Source organism: Buteo buteo, chromosome Z, assembly GCF_964188355.1.
Source record: "Buteo buteo chromosome Z, bButBut1.hap1.1, whole genome shotgun sequence".
Taxonomy (NCBI): Eukaryota; Metazoa; Chordata; class Aves; order Accipitriformes; family Accipitridae; genus Buteo; species Buteo buteo.
Genome location: NC_134204.1, coordinates 23,437,376 through 23,460,550, shown reverse-complemented (window position 1 = coordinate 23,460,550; position 23,175 = coordinate 23,437,376). Strand labels below are relative to the sequence as shown.

At 37.0% G+C, this 23,175-nt stretch overlaps 1 protein-coding gene across 2 annotated transcripts in view; it reads right to left on the bottom strand.

Moving 5' to 3' along the window:
• The window catches only part of RNF180 (ring finger protein 180), a 90,500-nt gene that overhangs the window by 31,739 nt on the left and 35,586 nt on the right, over positions 1–23,175 (bottom strand). The gene's annotated exons all lie outside the window — the stretch shown is intronic.

Below are 23,175 nucleotides of genomic sequence, written 5' to 3'. Positions count from 1 at the left end.
AGATGACTAAACCTTTCCATGTAATCTGAAGATCTTATACTAATGGCATCCAGGGGTTTTGGCTTAAAGAAAAAAATATTTTTTTCATCTCCATGGGAGCGACACAAGAGACATTGACTTTGCTCTAGCTCCTCTATCCACTCCCTCTGTTTCACAGCTAACAGAACCCAACATAGTCCAACATCCAAGAGACCCACCAGGAAAGAACCAAGACAGAGAATTGTGTCAGATGCTGCAGGACGTCAAAACTCTTCTCTCATGCCCCTTGTTCTACACTCCCAATCTTTGCCCAATGATCTCAGTTTAAGTGTCTTAATTCTAAGGTGCCTTGTAGTATCAGTGAATTCTTGCAAGCTTCAGTATCCATACTTAATACCCTCAGGCCCTTTGATCAACCACTGCTCTGTAGCTACCTCTTTGCTAGTCCTGCAATGATAGTCCTCCAAGTCCTTCCAGACATCTGTTATTGACATTAAGCACATCTGTTGATTAATTTCTACCCAAAAAACACTACTCTGTGCTAGAGCAGCTGCTTGATTTGCATCTAATTTGCATACCCACTAGCTGTATATTACACAGGCCGCTTTTGACATTCATAGGCCATGGCAGACAATCACTGCCTGATACTGGTATACCAAACACTAATGCCAATTGTTATTTTGTGCCTACTGTAGAGATGGGAGTCTCTAGATCTGTTTCAGAGATGATTACATGTATGGTTTACTGGTTTGGACTTTTTTTGTCTCTCATTATAGGCAATCGTCTTCTCCCTGGGATAGTGAACACTGCAGATAATGAATAAGCTCTAACAGTATGGGTACTGTGGAATGCATTTAAGAATACAGAGCAGAAGTATTTACCCATAATTTATCAGTTCTGGATAAGCACTTGTCCTGCCAGTCCAGCTCAGCCTTTGCATCACACTTTCCAGAGTACCAGGTGCCAGGAGGGCTTATAAATTCTGGCCTGCTATGACACAAATGCATGGAGACAGTTTAGGTTTAGCACTGTGTCTACACGTAAGCTTTTGTGCAACCCTAAGCACCAATAACTGTGTGTGTCTTGTAGCACTTACCTCAGCACTTACAACTCTAGCTTGATTTTCTCCATGCCATACTTGAGATGCACCCAGAAAACTTCAGTGTGTACTGAAATTTACTGCAGAGACAACTAGACTGTACTGACAAGCAGCCAGTGTAGGTCTGGCTGGGACTAGCTTCTAGCTTCTAGCATCTACAGAAGCTAGTCCCAGACAGTAACAACTGGGATTATTACTTCTAGCTCCATGCTGCAGGAAAAAGTGTTAGAGAAGCACTGTATTAACAACTAATCAATAACACCGTTTAACCTAGACTGTCTCCACACTTACAGCACAGACAACCCATACCGGAACAGAATGGCAAAAGCTAATTGAGAGTTGATTACAATTAGGTAATTTTATAATGAAGGAAGCCTCATAATAACATTTCTTTGACAAAAAGTGGAAAATATTTGTCACAGAAAGTGAGGAAAGTAGTCTGAACTTAATACGTGACAGAGATGACTTCAGCAGAAATTAGGAAACACTAATACGTTGTGACAATACCAATCCCCTCCAACCCAGCCATGTGGACTTGGCAGTGTTAGGTTAATGGTTGGACTCAATGATGTTAAAGGTCTTTTCAAACCTAAATGATTCTATGTCAGGACAAAATCATAACTAAAAGCTAGCACAAAACCAAAAGATGGACGGAGAGGGGGAAAGCAAGCTTTTGCTGGTGGTTTTGATGAGCACTGATCAGAAAGGAAATATACAACATGTATAGATGACCTGCCTGTCTCGTTGGCTCAAGTTAAATATCTTTCATGAGCCAATTAAGTAAATGAGGGAGCTAGAGGCAAAATGGCTGAGGACTCAAGGGTAATGGTTGGTTCTGAGACAGGTTTGTAATCACAGTAAGGTGCACAGACAGGAGAATCTCAGAGCCAACTGCAATTAGAAAGAAGATGAAAATTATTCTAATGTGCAAACTTGACTCTAGTTAAAAGTAATTTGCTTAGTGGATCAGAGGAAGAGCTGTCTTTTCTACAGCTTTGCATCCCTTCTCAAAAGACCTATCCAGGCACACAGCATCACTTAGTACTGCAAAGCTAAAATCAGAGCACTTCCTTATGCAAGAAGCTCTTGCAATAATTTAAACAGGCATTATTTTTCATTTGCAATTACACAGTGCCTCTATGTTCCAACTAGAGCCAGAGCTTCGGTGTTTGAGAGCTTTACAAGCATAAACCAGAGTGTTGTTCTTGCAGAATTATAGTACAGACAAAATTGAGAAAGGCCATGTAGATATTAAGGACAGTGATGGCAGTAAAAGATTGCCAAATACTAACAGGAAGACCTTGAAAGCAAAACTGCTACTCCTAAGAAATGAAAGAAGGAAGAGCCTTCAGAAGTTTCCATCTTTGCAAGTCACTTGGGAACTGCTAATGCTGACTGTATCACCTGATGGTAATCCCTGATATTTCACTGGTTGGACGGCAGAAGGATGTTAACAACAAAAAAGAGAGGAACAGAGGATCAACTTCTGCTTGAAAAGCCTATAAAAAATGTTAACTAACAAGGAGTCTAACACAGTTTGGCTGGACTACATGAAAGTATTTGATTCAGTCCCACATTCAGAGAGAATACATGCACCAATGCATAACATGATATCTAATGTAAGATTTACCTGTAATCATGTGAAAGACCTAGAACAGTGGACACAGAAAAGATTCTATATGTATGCTACTAGTAAAAGGAGGTTCAGAGTTAAATCTGTGAGTATGATCAGAACAGTGATAGAACTAAATAAAGCACAGGTAAGATTTGCCCCAAGATGCCAAACTATAAAAAAAACCTTGCAAACTTCATTTTAAACTGACCAATTTAGAATGCTTTGTAAGCTCAAAAATGTCCACAGTTAAAGGGAATGATGACCAAGAAAAAAACCAGTTTTATACTTCACGTGATTATCTTGCAAAGTTAATTGCCTGAAATAAAACTTGGAAAAAATAAATAAAACTGTATTTCATAGAAATATTAACCCAGCAAAAATTAATGATCAAAAGTGGAATTTTTTAAACGGCCTTGAACTCAAGTAAACATTAAAGTTTTCCATATATTTCATTTCTTAAACAGAAGATGAAAGCTTAAAAATACCTGTCCTTGCTTTGTCAATGCAAACACAACTCCAAGTTAATTAGTAGTTGGCATAATGCATAATAATTATGCCAATAAATTGCCCTGAAATGACAGCAGAAGAATAATCTAAATGTCTTATAGGGCTACATTCTTCTACTAACCAAGAGTTAAAACAGAAGAATGCCATGGACTCTCTTTGCCCATCTAAATTAGTGTGAAAGCAGAGTCAGTGATAAGCCATTCAGCATGGAGACGCCATTTTCAGGGGAGTGCTTTGCAGTGTTGTGGTACTAAGAATGAGAAATAATCTGTATAGTCTGGGATGGGAAGTGCTAAGCAGCACAGTGCTGTGCAGTATGGAGCACTAGAGAAACACCTAGCAGTGTGAGATGCTGGCCTGAGTAGTAATGTGCGCTGTGAAATGGCTGGGCATTAAATAGCACAAGACAGTGAGAAAATCGTGTAAGAGTGATGGAGAGCCCTGTGGAATGGAGACTGGGGAAACAATACAGATGCAGTATTTGTGTGTGGCCCACCAAATACATCCAAAAGTTCTCTTAAAATGAGAAAGGTTATTCATCCTTGCCATAAAACTGTGAGGATCCCATTCCAGGCTGCACTTGTAGCCTAACAGTGACTACATGCTCCACTGGACAATGATAATCTTTTTCAGTAATTCCATACTAAATGATACTGACATATGTGGTGATCAGAATACATATTCCATTAGATGTTACACAGACTGGTTAGGAGGTGAAAAAATTTCTTTCTGTCCTTGTATGCTTAATGTAAAGGTGGATAAAACTGTAGTCGCTTTGCAGAGGCAACTCCTTCACTGTTCTCTTACATGAACAGTACCTCAAACAGTACCTCAAAAGGGGAACACTGGTGTGGGAGGCTCAAGGAGCCACATTTTCACCCTTACAAACTAGGAGGAAGACCTGATTTGCTGCATATTCACATACCTCACATTTTCAAAGAGTGCAGTATGCATATTCTCCTTTGTTCTCTTGGAAACTGCCTCTTGGTAATCTGTTCCATGCTATTCGTAAGCTGTACATAAATAAATCTACAATAATTTGCAGCTCTAAAATAGACTTCAAGCTTTCAGTTATGCTATATAATCAGAATCATACACCCCAGCTCTGAAAAAGTTTGAAAGAATGAATATAGACCCTGTTTTGTACAGAAATGGATCAAAAAGAAATAAATACTTCTTGGTAGCTGCTGGGGAAAAAAAAATAATCAGTGGGTTTAGCCTGAGTTCCAACAGAAATGCAGCTTATTCGAAAGCCATGTCTCTCCATCTGTCAGGTCATTCCACAACAGTTTCTGAACCCGTTAGTCAATTGTAACCAAATCTGACTCAAGGGTTGTGACCTCAGATATATTGGCTTCCTGAAATTTCATAAAAATTGACTCTAGATTGACTAGAGAGACTGAAATGAGTGCCATTGCTATGGGAAAGTCTGTAGGTGCTTTGTTGCTTTGAAGAGAATTTATCTAGCCTAATTTCTGCAGACCAAACTGGTGACTTTTTATGGAGTTTCAAAAGCAAACTCAGAAAACAAATCCAAGTCCGATTTTAAAATGGAGGAAAAACCCTACCAAAAATCTTTACTAGCTAAACTAGCAGAAGTTCTTCCAAATCAGGCCATAAGGTTCAGCAGGGTTTGTATGCCTTTGAACACTCTATTTTGGTTGACTGGTATGATGAATGCAAAGGCCATCTTAAACTAAGCTTGAAACATATAAATCATAATAGGGCAGAGATGCCAATATCCATGGCTTAAAGATCTGTACAAATCAATAGTTCAGTCTGAACCTCCTGCATTCTAAATTTCTCCCCATAAAACATTTCAGAAAAATCCAAATGCAAGCCAAAAACTTCAAAGCAGATCAAAGCAGCCTAAGCAGCTCTCTGGAGCTACCTACTGCCATGTCCTCTATTCAGACCCTCTCTGCTGCATTTGGGTTGGATCAGTTCCTCAAGGGGAAACAACTGAAGGACATTTTCTTAATTCTTCTTCTAGAGAACTTTTGTTTAAAGCTAACAGTGGTTGGTTGGTTGGTTAGTTTGTTTTTTCTTTAATTCTGTACCGTTTAGAAGTAGCTTAGGCAGTGGAGTTGTTCATCTTCTGTGATTCAGTGCTTTGCAGACCAAGGCTTCTCAGGCAACTACTGATAGGACACCTATACTTTTTGTATGTGGGGCTCTGAAGAGACAACAATAAATGAATACAATAAACAATGAAAGTGAAAATCAGAATATTCTCAACAGATATTTAGACTCTAATCTCTAGTTAGCCTCTTCCATGTTCCACAGAAAATAAATTACCTATCTTCCTGCTTCTCAGAGAAGATATGCTCCTTGACACTTTAATTCTCTTTCCCTCTCTATCAAAGGTTGTTCTGAGGTCATGTTTACTCATGACAGCTACTGCTTTTCAGAACTGAAAAGACTTTTTGACTCTCCAAACTTTGTTTTTTTCACACTCTTTCAGTTTGCCTAATCAATATATTTTTTTCATATATTTCAAACAATCATATATTTGTTTAATCAAATATATGTACACATATTAACTTCTATCAGTCTCGACTTGTTTCTATCTTTAGGTAATGATGGCTACAATAGTATTACTACAATCTTCTTAATCCTGAATGATGTCATAGTGAACAACACAGGCAAGTAAAATTTCTTATCTAGTTGAAGTTTACTGAATTATTCTGCATAAGTCCTAGCTGAGAAAATTAAGTATCAGGTTTTTAATGTTTACTGTACTGAAACATTGCACATGCTACAAACAGAGTTAGGCCAATAGCTTTATGAGTTTATCATACTCCTGCCTAAGATAATTATCCAGTCTATTATTTTAGTATCTGAACACTTCACAAGTGCAACTCATCACAAACTGTCTGGTTAGCTATATTTATTTTCTCTAATATGCATTAAAATTTCTTGTACTTGCCTACTGTGACTTTGTACTATTGCCAACCTACTCAGCTATGATAAACTCATGAAGTTCTGCACAGTGCTCTTTGGACATGACTAGGTGGCTGCCTTTGCATAGATCACTGGTGACTCATTAGAAGGTCCAAGTCTGTTAGCCACAAATTAAAATGCATGTGGAAAAACTGGATAGTATACAGAAAAGATACTAGATTACAACAGTGAGCCAATAGCTTGAAGATGAGATGCTCATAGAGAGCAAATGATGCTTGTTAGTTCTGAACCCTAATGTGTTGAGCTGGCACTAGTACTGTTTTCTTTTGTTCAGATGCAATAATATACAGTTTGGAGGAAGGATCAAAGGTGCTGACAAGGCTGTGCATAGTCAACAAATCTTTGAGAACTGCTCTGAGTTCAATACTCTTGAGAAGAGTTAGAAGATGTGTTGTGCACCCTAAAATATAAACAAGCCTTCTCAAATGCTGGCCTGGAAAAGTTAGCTTGAAGATATTGTTGAAGCATAAAGAAGGAAATAGGAAAGGAGACAATTTTTTTGGCCCCAGATGGAAACACTTGGGATCACTGGGAACTAGCAGCTGAGCAACTGACATGCATGGACACGGGGCCTTGCTTCAGTGCTTACAAACACTGTCTGGAGCAGCTGTACTGGAAGCTATTCCTTTTGACTAGTAAGCAAGAAGCCAAGTGTCCAGAGCCAAGGAATTATGCATTTCATTTAACTCATGTGATATTGCCCCTTTGATGAGGCCATTCACATCATCAGCAGAGCAGAGGCCTCACCAATGGAAGATATAAGGAAATGAAAAACCTGCCACTTCTAGGGAGCCTTGTAAGGCCAAAAAATTCTTCAGGTATTGAATGCCAGACACCTTCATAACCACAGGGTAAATGTGGATATAGAAAACCACTGGAAGAATAAAGCTTGTGCTTGCCCAGAAGGAATTTCTTCTGTTGCTGCTTAGATAGACTGCTTTTAAAGGCTCTCCTGAAGTTCTGTACAGGTTGTTACTGAGATCTCTTCTACAATAACATACCCAAGTTTGAACATCTACAATTTAAAATTGACAATGAAAACCAGAGAGGGCATAATAAAAACATATAAAAGCCTAAAATACTTCCTACAATACAAGGCGTAGGAATTCCACCACCTTGATTTTTTAAAATCCACTATAAAAAGGAATAATAAGGTGCCACATCTTACAGATGCAATTAACACTTCAAACTGAAAATAAGTCACAAATTTGAAGTGATAACAGTAACAATTTAAATGGATTATCAATGTGATAAACTGTTCACCACTTATGGGCCACATATGTGGACTATTTTTTCCAAAATAGCTAATCTCATGGCCTGTAAGTTAATGGAGCAGGTATAAGAAACTGAGCACAAAGCCTGCAGGAGGCTATTTATTCAGTGTATAATTATTACAGCCCAGCTGCAGACAGAAGTTAACTGTACTAGCACTGAAATGGCTGCATTAATTCAGCATTCTACAGAACATAAAGCCCATCATCGTACATGGGCAGTTCACTGGAGTTTAAGTAGGTTCAGCCTGCATTTTTCTTCTCTGGAGAAGCAGTTATATTCAAAAAACACCAAGGCAATCTGACAATATCTGGCTATCATAGACCTAAAACTATTACAAAGAAACAATAAAAAGCCATGACTTACTCAGAATGAATTTAAAGTTTTACAGGATATATTTATTTAATCTGATTGTTCAAGGAACCATGTCCTTTTTACACACTTCATTAATTACCAAATTAATTAATGAACATTACTTAGAGCATTTTTTAAATTTCTGGTTACAGATTCACTGAGAGTTACAGAACTGTAATAACCTCAGTAGCCTGCTAATGACAAACATTACTTAATTTTAGTTAAATGCAGTGTTAATATGATTTCTTTTAAGTCAAAGGACAACTTGAGGATGTAACTAGAGTACCTTAAGAAAAATAAACTATAAAATGCCTTGATACATGGCAAGTTAACCAATTTGTCTCACTGAAATGTTTTTACTTCAGCAGATCTTTTATCTTACTTATGTCAGGTGATAAAGGCTTATTTTGTGGAAAAAGTGAAAAACAAAACTCAGAAAAACAGATAAAGGAGAAGAAAATGATCTAATATCTTTTCTTTTTATTCTTGTACACACTTCACGGAACTAGAATAATGACTATTTTATTGTATTACTGATTCATACTGTTTTAATCAGGTTGAAACAGGCCACACAGAACTGAGTATCCCTTGTGCTAGATATTGTATACAGGTATTATGCACATATTCCCTTTCTTTCCAAGCATCTTATATAACAGATTTCAGTTTCTTGTTATGATGGATTTGAAATTATTTAAACATTTTTTGTTATGCAATTTGGTTAATCTCTGCAGCTCCTTCTGTGGAGTAATTGAGCCTTTAAGCTTTTGGAATATACATCTAAACTGCCAGCTCTAAATATTATCACCCTCTTGGAAATGTCTCTTAGAAGAATCATATTTATTGTTTAAGGAACATCTGTAAACACAGCTTTTATGAAGATCTCTTTAAGATCATGGCACCTACTTCATTGGCTTATCATAAAGTATTATTCCTATGAAAATAATTCAATTATCAAGATTAATTCAGAGACAGGCCACTGGGTTAAATATTACTCAAAGTACTTGAACCACAATCATCTTAATGCTCTAATATTTATACCCAGCCCTAAACTAGTATGTAAGAAGTAAATGCCATGTTACAAGCCTATCGTCATTTTTATTTTGATTTTGCATTTAATAAAACATACACATTATTTATTCAGGCATTTAACAGAATGATGTGAGCATTATAGCTAACTTGGCCAATGAAGCTTCAAGCCAAAAACAAATATGCAGTTAGAGCATTGAGTCACGGCTATTAGTGTCACTACACCTGACAATAAAGCAAATATTAATAATCATTCATCTTTACTGTAACCAGTATTTCAGACAAAGAGGAAGAAAATTCATTTGCAGAGGCCTGCATAAACTGCTATGAATCTCCTAGACCCTTGATGCAATGTCTAAATAACAGGTAAAAGGTTGTGTCGGCCCTTCTGGTGTGAATTCCATGCAGAAAAAGCATTTTCTTTTTCTACAACTTATTTTTTTTACAGAAATTGTAGGGAAATAAGGAGAGTATTGCTCGTCCTTTTGGTATTACACATCTCCTTTGCATTTTGGAAACTGAAATTATGTAGAACTGGCAGTAACACGTGTGCTAAACATACTGCTGAGGTTTACAAACATATTTGGACTATATTTGAATTATAGCCCAGAAAAAGTACACAAGCTGCAAGCACAAAGACTGCCTTCTGTTAGTTAGATCAAAGCAGTTGCCATCTACATCTGAAAAGTCCTCCTCTCTAGTACAATGAGAGTACAACCGCTCTCTAGTACAACCTAGTAGTTGTTCTGGTACTAGGTAAAAAGACAGAGTCCTGTCAATTCACATACATGAAAAGCTAGAGAATCAATAAAATATTTCTGTTGAAATATTAATGTTATACCTGTAAAAAGAGTGTATCTTTTAATTATAACAAAGTGACCTGCAGCACTGAAATAACAGACGATTGTATGCATTTATTTCTCTATTCTACTTCTAGGCTTTGCATGAATGTATATACTACTACTCTGCTAGGGAAAATACTCATAACAAAATGTCTGTAAAAGAATGTAACAGTGCTGCTACATTTTGGCAGCTTTGCATAAGTGTAGTCATAGTATATCAAACAACACATCTGAAATTCTTCATGTCATTCAGCATAAATCTAAAGCAAATTACAGTGATGCATGACAATCTGAATTAACAGACAGGATACAAAAGACCCTTTTGTGCAGATCACTACTCTTATGATCAGAACAGGTCTCTTCCCCAGCACTATACAGCAGAAAGTGGAGTAGATGACAGGTGAAGAGTGCTCGTCAGAGATGGAGGTCCGCTCCTGAACAGCATTTACAAACTGTATAACTCAATGTATGTCCACTTCTGGAACACAACTTTATAAGTAACAACACCAATCTACAGATTTTAAGTTTCCTACCAAAGCCTCACTGCTCCTGAGGTTTGCCAGGTCCAAGTCACAGTTCTCTCTGCTCATACAGTCTACAGCAACTGCATAGATTTGTCTGCTAAGTTATCAAAAGATCAACACAATAAGAGTTACAGTTTCCAGCTGCTAGATATGGTTATAGAAGACTTACTACTGTTTACTTTCTGTTACCCAGAAAGATGGGTTTGCTGAACTTAACTCTCATCACAGGCTTTTAAAAAAATGTCTTTAAATAATTTTTACAAAAATTCCTTAGTAGTATTACATACGCATGACATTCCTTTCAGTCATTAATTGTGGTGGCAACATGAACACTCAGATTTTAATACAATAATAACACAGGCTGGGGCAGAAGTGAGAAAGTTCTTGCCTTTTATTCATCAGATAGAAGAGAATTTAGGTAGGAACCATCAAAACTATGACTCAAAAGAGGTATTTAACCCAGATAAATTAACTGTGTCTCTATCTGTATTCACCTGGATGCACATTATGGTATGACCAGCCCTGACCCTTCAGCTGGGCACCTATCGAATGTGACATCCTCCTGTCTGGGCTGGGTGCCCACAGTATCCTTTTCATTGGGTTGGGATATGCCTACCTCTCACCCCAAAATCAAGATACAAACAGGACACCCCAGATTTATGAATCTGCAAGTACCCTCTGTTTCCACAATCGAGGCTTAGTTTGCGACACAGTACAGCAAAAGAAGAATTCACCTAGTGAGATCAATTGCTTTAAAATAAGTCGCCCTAAAATTAGGAACCTAAAACTATATTTAGACAATTAAATGATTGTCCCAGTTTTCCAAAGTTTCCTTATGTGGATGGAGCAACTGGGTGATCACCTTGCTCAGAACAATCGGGCCATCTATTTAAAGCATCTTGGCCGAGTTTCTTAAACTCAATTTAATTATTGATTACATAAATAGACTCCATCTCTAAACAGTGTTTAAAGTACAACATTCACTTACACTGAAGGAAAATGAAGACAAGCAAAGGGTTTCAAAGAAGAATGTGTCTGAGAAACTTAGGGGAAAGGTAATCAGATTTCATTGCTCTTGGTTCATTTTTCATACCTAGTTAAGATCACTACTGAATAATTCTAACTTCATCAGAATTGCACCTTTGAGTTCACTTCTTACACAGTTCCATCATGACTTGAAAAAATCAAATACAGTTTTTCCTTAAAATGCAACAAACAAATCACTGAAATACATAAATATATGTTTTTGCTTCAAAAAATCAGGAAAATTATGGTAGATTTTCTGTTACTACAAATTTGCAAGAAGTCCAAATCTGTTTGATTTCCTACAAAACTTTGTGTTGCCTTTCTGGAGATTTTCTTTAAGTTGTAAATGACACTTTGAAAAGAAAAAATGATTTAAGGTTAAGGCTCTAAAAGTCATCAACAGCAAGAAGCATCAAGATCTTTTTCTCCATTTTGATTATATAGTTACTCTGACTCAATAAAACTTGCAGTGTGTGATCCATCTGTAGTAGATGGACCTTTAATGCAAAATTAAAAAAATAAACCACCAAAATACAAAATGTTTCAGATGTCTTCATGTAGCAATAGAAAAAAAAAAAAGTCCGTTTTGTTTCTTTTCACGCAACCTTTGGAGAGTGACATTGAAATCTGATCCTGCACCATTAAAAAAAAAAATCCAGGTGGATCTGCAGTAACAAAATGCAATCCAACTGTTCCATACATTGCTTTTCTGACAAAAAATATCTAGATGCTCAATTCAATTAAACAATCTCTCCTCAACTCTTATTCTTTATGATATTTTATTAGAAAATTGATCAGAAATTTTATCATAAATTATGGTTCCATGATGGCAGCTGTCAGCAATAAGCATTATATTCTTTCCTTGGTATTTTATTTAGTCATATCCAAAGTCATCCAAACTGTGCAAAAGCTTATTTTCCTCAAATTTAACCATTAGATGCCTCAGTCTGAAAGTGCTTAACATAGATGCCTTCAAAGGGGTCAGCTGTCAGTATATATGCTGATACCTAAATAAATCCTCTTTCCAGATACTTGATTTAAGCTGCTGTTATTCAGATCTTTTCTGTCTGCTAAACAGAGCAGAAATTATTGCTTATTTTTTATTTCTCAGTATAAGTGAAAAATCTTGCATGCATGCATGTTTCTGTAATAATAATTTCATATACACTTCTATAAATATCTCCTTTCATACGGAGCAAACTACATTCCTTGAACAGGTATTATAACATTCAGACTTCATTTTATGCGCAACATGAATTTTCTGTGTTGTACAAGCAGCATATTGCATCCTACTTCATTTTCCCAAGAAGTTACTTATGAAGACAGTAGGCCATTTTAAATTTGAGGGTGGCAACACTTCCCATGAGCCTTCCTACAAAAGCCTTGAGGGGTCTGAATAACGACCTCTGATGATTTCAGTCTTTCCTCTCTGCTATAGTTTAATACTGAAGATTTTCCTTCTAGTGAAGTCTCTCACAAAGCTTCTCAGAAACTGAATATGAAAATCTGTCATTGCCACCCCCCCCCCCAAAAAAAAAATAAAAATCAGAGAGTTTAAAGCTTTTCTTTGGAATGACAGGATGCTGAAATAGAAGATTCAAGCTGAACATTTGCTATTTCACATTTCTCTGCCTGGATTGAAAAAGTAGGATGCAACTATTAATGTTGGTGCAATGTAGTCACCAACAGGAAGATTTAAGAATTACTGTGCAAAATAACTGACTATAAATAGGATTAGTAGCAAAAAGAAAGCAATCTCAAAGTAATTGGTAGCTGTGTAAGAGACAGCATACGAATAAAAAAAAAAATCACAGACCATCTACCCTTGACCATCACTCCTCAAATACCATTTATTTTGCAGTAAGTTATTTAAAACATAAACCTTACAAAGGGTCTAGATGGTCCAAGAATTGAAGCTCTCTGAATTTTAAACAGCAGACCGATGACAAGATCTTTCGACAAGCCCTGCCAGCTGTCCCCTTCTCTTGCACAGAAATCTCTTCACCTGTTAGCAGTGGGCTAGGCATGGTATGTGGCACCTCTTTAACTGGCATAAAGTTGTTATACACAGTTTTATTTATGATACACATGCTGCTCTCCTAATTATTATGCTATAAGTTTCTGTTTAAGCAACACGTTGCTACAAGACTAGACTTCTGGATTAAGAAAAAATCAAAAGAACAGCGATGCTAGAAGATTTTCTTTTCTACTTGCATTGCTGATGAAATTTTATTAGCAAAGGAAACAAGCACTTAACTACATTTGCACAGGGATTTAATGCAAAATTTCTTTTGTCTTTGTGTAAAGGGAATATAGCCCTGTAGATGACAGAAGTGGCAGAAAAAGTTTTGCAAAGAATGAGCTGGCTGAAGAAATAACAAAACCTGTCTTCTGTTCAGCTTTTCAGGGTATTCTGATACAGGCAGTATTTAGGAGGTAGAATTAGACTTCTCCTTGCTTAGAACATTTTGGACAGCAATCTTCCAGAGAAAGCCTCACTGCCAGTTACTAAGCTGTGATCCATTGCTTGTAACATTATAGTTTCACTCTCGACATGATCCACTGCTACAAGCTGATGCTGACTGAATGTAATTCATCTTCTGTGACTCACAGGGTATGGGACGAGGGACCTGCCTCAAGACAGGGTCCCATGTCTCTCTCTTCAGAGGGCATGTGAGATGCAAAGACAAGTCAAGGGAAGGGTCACCATGGAGCACTGCTGTTGCAATGGTCAACAAAAAAAAGATTACTTTTTTGGTGGGAGGGTGGAGTTGAATTGGTCTTCTTGCTCTAACAAAATCAATCTACATTCTGATTAGCTGTGTAGGACACTGGAAGCAAGTGTTTCTTTTTTTTTTTTTTGAGAAAATGAGCCTAGCAGTAAGTTATGGTTCTGCTACAATGGGTGTTCTTTCATTCAGGTGTATTTCGTGTCTTTCTTGTAACATTTACATTCCTACTGCACACTAACCTGGAATTTATCTTTCCATTATTAGAAAAATATAAAGCAGCAATATATTTCATTAATGAAGGGATCTGTACAGAAATGCTCTTTATGCTCTCATTTTCACCTATAAGTTGCTCTTGATAAAATAATGTCTTCATAAGAAGAAAATGTGATTCAAACCTTGTGAATTGATTTCACTGTAACAGAAACTTTATTACAGTATTTTAATCACATAATCTCCAGAAACTGAAGCTACTCCAACACATTCTGTCATAATTGAAGAATTCCAATTTCTTGGTAATTTTATGTGGCAAATACATTTCATCTATGTTCATCTCCAAATAGAGCTCCAACTAACTTACTTCCTCCCATTTTGCTTACATGCAAAAATAATGAAAATTATAACACTTCCTTACAAAAAGAACAAAAATACTTTGGTAAATGACAGTGAGTAATAAAAGATCACCTATGAAAGGTTAAAAAAACCTCAGTGGACAAATTCAGCTGTAAAATAGTGCCAATCTCTACAGCTAATTAAATTGTCATAGAAGTGTTCATCAGCTTTTGCTGAAGCTATCATTCACATTGGTTAGGTCAGTCTTCTTGAAGGTCCTTTACAAGGGTCTTCAGGGGATCCCATTTCACTTACTGACCTCCCTAAGAGTTACAGAAAATTACGCTCAACTAGGACATACAGGGAACACAATTTTCTAATTAAGAATAAAGAAAGCAACAAATGTCAAGCACAGCTGTAGTGTCTGGATAACTGAAACTTCTTAAAAAAGAACAAGAAGGAAATGCTCAAACATAATTTTAGCACTCCAAGAAAATACAGCTGACATAAAATAATAATAAATAGAATTTGAAAACAATGCTCATACTTCTGGCTGCAGCACTGAGCACACACAGACAGAGAATTAAAGCAAATAATTTTGATACTCAATTAACCAATTAGCCAGTATCTGGAGAATACACTAGTCAAACAAAACAAGCAGCGAAATAAAGACTAAGTTAAAAAAAAAAGTATACTTGGAATAATGGAATAAGCTTCACACTGTTTTTTTTTATTACTGAATTTATTGGGAATATACTGCTTCAGTCAAACAGTACTTTTTTAGGGTCAATCAAAAAAATCATACTCAAATGTTAGGCTAACCTCTTATAGGAAGAATCCACTTCAAAGCCATGCTACATATGAACATTTTCCTAGTTAAGAAGCAGAGACAATGTCCATTGGGATTCTTCTCTAATTCCAAAAGCTTGCTGGCCCCTATCTTTCAAGACCCAAGAGGGTATGAAGGAAATAATAGGACAGAATTAATTTCTTTTATTGAACAACTGAAATACAATATAGGCTGAGACTACAGGAAACAAAGCAATTTAACTCCACCAAACAGCAAGTACAAATTTATAAAATGCAAAAAATCTTCTGTAATTATGACAATGCATTTTAAAGTCACAGTACTTTTGGCACTTTGGTAAACAATAGGGTGAAACCAATGTCCCATTGAAGTCACCTGGACAGGTCTAGGATTTTGTTTTGCAGCATTAGATAAGAAAACTAAGCATGCTAGTAGGAGTTTACTACAGCAGTATAGCATGCATTCATTTAGAACTACTACACAAAAAAATTATATTTATAAATGTACAGGTTGTAGCTACTAATTTTGTGATCTAAACAGAGGCACAGAGTAAGTCTTAGCAGATTTATCTTTCAACAAAAGCAATGTTACCATAAAATATTATTTGTGATCCTTAGATGCAGGCAAGATTCTTGTTTAAGGGTTAAAGTTTTTCAAAAAGTAGTCCAGAAAAAAACACCCAGCCTTACACATGATCATCTTCTCATATCTAAAATGGATCTCAAGCTTTTGAATTTATCTTAGCACTGGTACACCTTATCTAAAAAGCTTAACTGCTCATGCAGCAAAACTGCTATATACATTCATTACAAGTCTCATACTTGGATCTACAGCAGTGAATACACTGCCCTATACTTCACACATTTGATCCAACTTAGATATATGACAAAATGAATACTCAGATGTGACTATGGTAGCCAACATAGAGAACAATTCATCATCAGTAGACAAGGCATCTCAAAAATTTCACTGCTGACAGCCTGAAAGTCCTTGCAAGACTGCCACTAAGAAGGTATAAAAGAGTTTGGAAATTTGTAGAAATATAAAGAAAACTATAAAACACAGCTCACGATGTTTTCATGTGAAGCACAGTTCAAAATATACACAAGGAAAAAAGGAACATCAGAAAGAGTTATTTCAGACTCAATGCTCTAAATGATGCAAAATTAACTGCAAATTATTTTTGTGGCAAAGCACTGTATTCTAGTTTGATATCAGAATATATATCCCCTTTTTGAAAAATTCAATAGATTTCTAATACTGCCTGCTACTATTAACATGTTATTTAAAGATGGTTTTATTTTTAATTACCAATACTGACAGTAAGAAAGGACACTACTTCCTACTTTGCATCCAGTAAAATAGTGGAGGAAAAAAGGTGAAACTATCAAAATAATCTTGCTAGACTTCAGCAGAGGACAGATCTCACACAAGAGCATCCCACATAATTAAGGATTCTCAAGTGAGGTCTTGGAAACTTTCTGATGTTAGCTACTAATTTTAATTTCCTTAATGTGGGCAGCATCCTATGTCCTAGTTTAGCAGAATGGAAAAAGTCTTTTCTAATGAGGAAACATAACAGGCGAAAACAAAAGATCCAATACTGTGAAGCACACAAAGCAAACCAATGCCATTCAGTTTGATTGTGCTGGGTTGGTTGCCTCCTTAATTTAAGTTTGTAGCTGAACTATGATCATTTTTAGATCTATTATTTATGTCAGTTCTTCAGGCAAAAGGAGGGCATGTTTGGAGCAACAAAGCTCACTTTTGCATTGTTCAAAGACCTGCCTATCTTAAAAAGAATAAAATTTGTTAGGCTACATACTTTTCATTTTATGGCTTTCACAGTGCATTCAATGGGAGGCTAGGACTTTATTTTGGGTCTTATAGAACGCAAGCTAAAGCCCTCAAGCAGAAGATCCAACATAAAGTCTTTGTGAAGGGTATGACCAGCACAAATACTTAGAGTGCACATGACGAATTCAAATCCTCTAGCACCTAACGTTTTGTACTAAAAAGAAGTTCTTAGCCCTCATTCTGCAGATAAACCTTCAAAAGTAATAAAATTTAACTGGTGGAGACAACCTGAAAGAAAAACTCAGTGATGCAAACTCTGCCCTTCTTAAGCCTGAGTGCAGTCTTAGCTCTGAAGTCCATCACTGTCAACTTTAGTCACTTAACCATGGATCACTTAGCGGATACACACGGTATGAAACGGCAATGGAACAGACTCAGCTGGGAACTGCAGATGCTGCTGGGAAGAAAATGCAGAGAAAAGTGTGAAGGAGTGTCAAAAAACTACCAATGAGAGAAACAAGAAAATTCCTTCACAGCAGTCCATATGTGGCTGTGCTTTGTATTTGTGGCCAAAACAGTGCTGATAATACACCAGTGTTTTGGCTATTGCTGAACAGTGCTTGCACAATGTCAATGCCTCCTTTCTTCCCACCATTGCAAGTAGGCTGGCGATGGGTTTGAGGCTGGGAGTGAATGTAGCCAAGACAGCTGAACCATACTACAGGATGTCACACTTGGCCATAAATCCTCAGAGAGATGAGGAGGAAGGTGGGACTTTCGTGATTATGACATTTCTCTGTGCAAACAACCATTACATATGCTGAGGGCCTGCTTCCCATGACGTGGCTCAACATCTGCCTGCTGGTAGGAAGGACTGAATAAATTCCTCTTTTTGCTTTGCTTGCACACACAGCTTTCACTTTCCCTATTAAACTGTCACTATGTCAATCCTTGAGTCTTCTCGCCTTCCTTCTATTTCCTCCCTGAAGCTACTGAGCAGATATTACTAAATAAGTGTTTAATCGTACTTCCAAAGACTCTATCTCGTCAGGAATAAAGACGCATAGAGATCACAAAATAATTTTCTTAAAAAAAACAACCAAACAAACAAAAAACAAGCCACCTGTTACATAATTGTGGAGAATAATTGTACAATTAAAGAATACAATAAACCATTACAAATTTTGCTGTGTACTATAGTAAGTGATGTACACAAGTTTTTAATAGTTCTTCAGCTTGCAATCACAGTGCATTCATACTGCTCCTTACATTACTGTATGTAAACTTTGAGTTTCAACAGCTATTTTTTAAATGCCAGAAGAGACCACTTCATATTAAGCGCTTTAAAATATTATTTAAAAAGATCTTGTAAGAAGCCCAGACCAATACTAAAATGTAATAAAATCCAGTTACATCTTACTCGTTTTTTATACAAAATGATATCATAAGTCCCCCTGAATGCTGCTCTTAATTCAGTATCTCATAAGCATAATCATCCACCTTTAAAAATTACAAGAAATTGTGAAAACTATTCTTTTGCACAATATTTGCACAGCTGCAGTAGAAAACTACAGAGTTAAATTGTACTTCCACATTCAGGGAAAGGCAGACTGAAATGACATACTATACACTACAAATGTAATTTTCTCAAGTGGTAGAAAGCAGCATGTGTTAACTCCGGAGTATAAAGAATGCTTTATTATTTCCAAGTATTTCTAAAATAATATTCAGAGTAGTTGAAACTATACATCAACAGAGTATTAGTTTGCTAAACAAAAATGAAGTCCATATAACATCTCACTTTATACGATGCGTGCTGCCATTTCAAAATATACAAGCTTACTAGGTAAGATTTTCATATAATCAATATAAAATGCCAGCATAAAGATGCCAACAGACAACATTCACATTAGCTTTTGAAAAGATTAGACAGTATCTAAGAAAGTTAATTAAAAATGCAAAATTAGTTTAATGTGCAAAATCAAAATATTACTTCTAAGTTATTATCAGTTCTAAAAAGGTCAAAGCATTTGATACTGACCAACACCACATCCTTGCCTCTAAAAGTGAGAGATGTGGATTTGATAAATGGACCACTTGGTGGATAAGGAATTGGCTGGATGGTTGCATTCAAAGAGTTGTAGTCAATGGCTCGATGTGCAGGTGGAGACCAGTGACCAGTGGGGTCCCTCAGGGGTCCATATTGGGAGTAGTATTATTTAATGTCTTTATCAGGGACATGGTCTGTGGGATTCAGTGCATTCTCAGCAAGTCTGCAGATGATACCAAGCTGAGTGGTGTAGTTGATACTCTAGAGGGAAGGGATGCCATCCAGAGGGACCTTGACAGGCTAGAGAGAGAGGGACAATGTGAAACTCATGAAGTTCAACAAGGCCACGTACAAGGTCGGGGCAATCCCAAGCACAAATACAGGCTGGGTGATGAGTGGACTGAGACCAGCCCTGCAAAGAAGGACTTGTGGGTACTGCTGGATGAAAAACTGAGTATGAGCTGGCAAAGTCAATGCATTCTGGGCTGCATCAAAAGAAGTGTAACCAGCAGGTCGAGGGAGGTGATTCTGCCCCTCTACTCTTCTCTCATGAGACCCCACCTGGAGTACTGCGTTCAGCTCTGAGGCCCCCAGCATAAGAAAGATATGGACCTGCTCAAGTGAGTCCAGAGGAGCGCCACAAAGATGATCACAGGGCTGGAGGAGCTATCCTACGAGGACAGGCTGAGAAAGTTGGGGTTGTTTGGCCTGGAGAAGAGAAGGCTCCAGGGAGACCTTACAGCAGCCTTCCAGTACCTAAAGGGGGCCTACAGGAAAGCTGGACAGGGACTTTTTACAAGGGCATGTGCTGATAGGACAAGAGGTAATGGCTTCAAACTGGAAGAGGGTAGATTTAGATTAGATGTAAGGAAGAAGTTCTTCACTGTGAGGGTGGTGAGGCACTGGAACAGGTTGCCCAAAGAGGCTGTGGATGTCCCATCCCTGGAAGTGTTCAAGGCCAGGTTGGATGGGGCTTTGAGCAACCTGGTCCAGTGGAAGGTGTCCCTGCCCATGGCAGGAGTTTTGGAACTAGATGATCTTTACGGTTCCTTCAACCCAAACCATTCTATGATTCTATGAAATGATATTGTATCTCACACACGTGACAAGTACTTAGAAACACTGCATTCTGAATACATATATTCATTATGCCAGAATTAGCTTACAGGTAGGGAAACAGAGAGTAATCAAGAACAGTTAACCAAAAAAAAATTATTTTTGCAGGAGGATTATATTAATTATGCCAGAATTAGCCTACAGGTAGGGTAACAGATAACAATCAAGAACAGTTAACCAAAAAAAAATTATTTTTGCAGGAGGAACTGAGGTATATGGGGAAGGGGAGTATGACACATCTTCCCTTATACCACTTCAGGTTTTGCATCCCAAATATCATCCCATATGCTCAGGCCATACTCATAGACATGCAATACCTACTCATAGTTTCATGCTGTAAAAATCACCACACCGGCATGCTGTAGCATATATAGCCACTTTGACCTGACAAAGGAGACATCCAAGAGCTGATTACATCTTCAGACTGCAGGGCCCCATCTGGGGCTCTGATCCAAAGCCAAGTGATTTTCAGGATGGACACAACTAGTGTGCTCTGGGGGAAGTGTGCTCTAAGCAGAGTGACAGGACCAGGGCCACCAAGCTTCAGATCAGAGGATGACTCCTTGGCCCTCTTTCAGCAATTACAAATATACCCCGTACATCTAAGTGCCCGATCTAGATCTATTTGAACTAGCACAGGGTGGAAATACGATCTGCAGTGGCTAAAATGTCTTAGAATTATACAAAATAGGACCAAAGGACTCTCTGGATCACTGAGTCCCACACTCTAAAATTGTGAGTAATGAGACAGGAGGTCCACAGACTGCCTTCTCCACAGCCACAGATCTTAAACCCCGTTCTAACATCCTGAAACAAGTTTTAGATTTGTACCAAAAGGCAAAAGCAAAATCAACAACGTAGCAAACTAAGAGGAAGGAAATCAATGACAGATAATATTGGGAAGGACACTATGAACTTGTCCAGAGGTCTGTACTACATACCTGCTTTCACTAGTTCAACCTGTGTGAAAAATTTCTTCCTGGCACCAAATCTAGTCATTAGGTTACTCCTGAGAGTAACATCCTGAGATGACCCATCAACCCAGAAGCTGAGAAATTAATGCCAAAACATTTTGCCTACCTCATCTCTAGGTGTGGTAGATTTCCAATGTTTGGTGACTTTCTAAGTGCTTAAGTGCAGTACAAACAAAAACTCAAATCTAATGGTATAAAAAAGAAATCTTTCTTACCTCTGCCATGGTAGGAATGATACTTTGAAAAGAAAGGACCTCAGATATTGCCTTTGCCAAAAGGTTTCTTTAGAATATGACTTTGCTCTTATTTTTCACAAAAAAGAATGTTTAACTTTCTGTGTTTACAAGAAAAGCACATAATCTGATAATCTGAATGATACACTTTTCTAGCACTGTATTTCAAAAGAACAGTATTATGGAAGTTCAAAACATGCACACACTAACTTGAAACAGATGCTGTGTCTCATTTTTCTGCTTACACTCATTTACAGAACAGATACCACCACTTAGCTCTTCACTTGTATCAGATGAGATTACAGGTCAAGATCCTGAACTTGAGGATAATAAAAAAACACTTGATAATAAAACCCTCCCCCTCAACTATTTACTTCACAAAATGTGTAGCTGTACACATTATAATTGCCACATAGCAATCTAGTATAGTTCCTTGTAATAAAGCTGGAATTCTTTTTAGGATCCAAAGGCTAACAAGATTCTTCAAACAACTATAAACTAACTTATTTCAGTTAAAAATTGGAACAATTTTTAAAAGGCATCAAGATATTCTGGTCAAAGATCCAGGAAAATTCTTCAGAGAACACAATATTTACCTCTACTCTCCCAGCTTTGAGCATACCCATTTTAACCTCAGTTTGCAGGATGGCAAGACAAATGTATGTTACCAACAGAAACCATGTTTCTAGACAGCTACTGTAAAGTGTGAATCCATTTTACCCACCTTGACAAAGGTTATTTGCCAATTAGTTAAAGCTTCAAACAACACTTATTCCAAAGCAACTTCCAACACTTAGCGAGCAAACAACTCATGTCTTAAACTTGAAATCTATTACCTGAATTAGAGTCTCTTAAGTACTTCTGATTTTTATAAAAGACTGTTTTCACAGAACTGTCCTTTTGTCAGGTATGTATTTTTAGTTTCAGATTATGCTTTTTTTCGAGTATACTAATTTATGCATACTCAACATTAAATATTCATTAATATCTTTAAAATGCAGATAAAAGCTCTGTGAAAACATACATAATCATTTATAACATAATCAATTAAAAACTATTTTACCTGCCAAAGGAAAATAAATTAATAATTCAGACTGCTCCATAATACCACAACCAACATAGCAGCTTTTAACCCAACAGAGCAAAATACTTCATAAGATTATGACCTTTCAAATCAGAGATAACTTGTGGTTTGCACCAGGCTTATACTTACATATATACATTCGTATTTATATATGAAAGAAAATTCTTGCAATTGGGTAAAACGGTCATGTATGAAAACAAGAATACCCCAAATACCCTGCAAAGCAAACATAGCATTGCTTCCTGAAATTTAACCTTTTGTAACACTGTACCACTGGAAATATCTTGTGAAAAATCACTAGCCACTGTCTGCTGCCATTCTGTTAACTGATCAATCTTGCATTCTGCACAGGTAACTATCTGTTTCTGGGACATCTGTTCTGGTTGTAATTAACTGTCATCAATGCAAAGACAGTTGGCTCTTTGCACAGTCATTTGTATCTAGCAGGTCTCATAGGACAGATCCGGAATCACATGAAAGCTGATCTTAAACTTTCAGTGACAGTTAGATAAATGAGCAGTGTAGCCACTTTCATACAGTGTGAAGGAATAAATTTAGGACATCAGAGACACTTCTGTGCAATGCTAGCTCAAATACCTCTATCTGCATGATGAACCCAGAAAT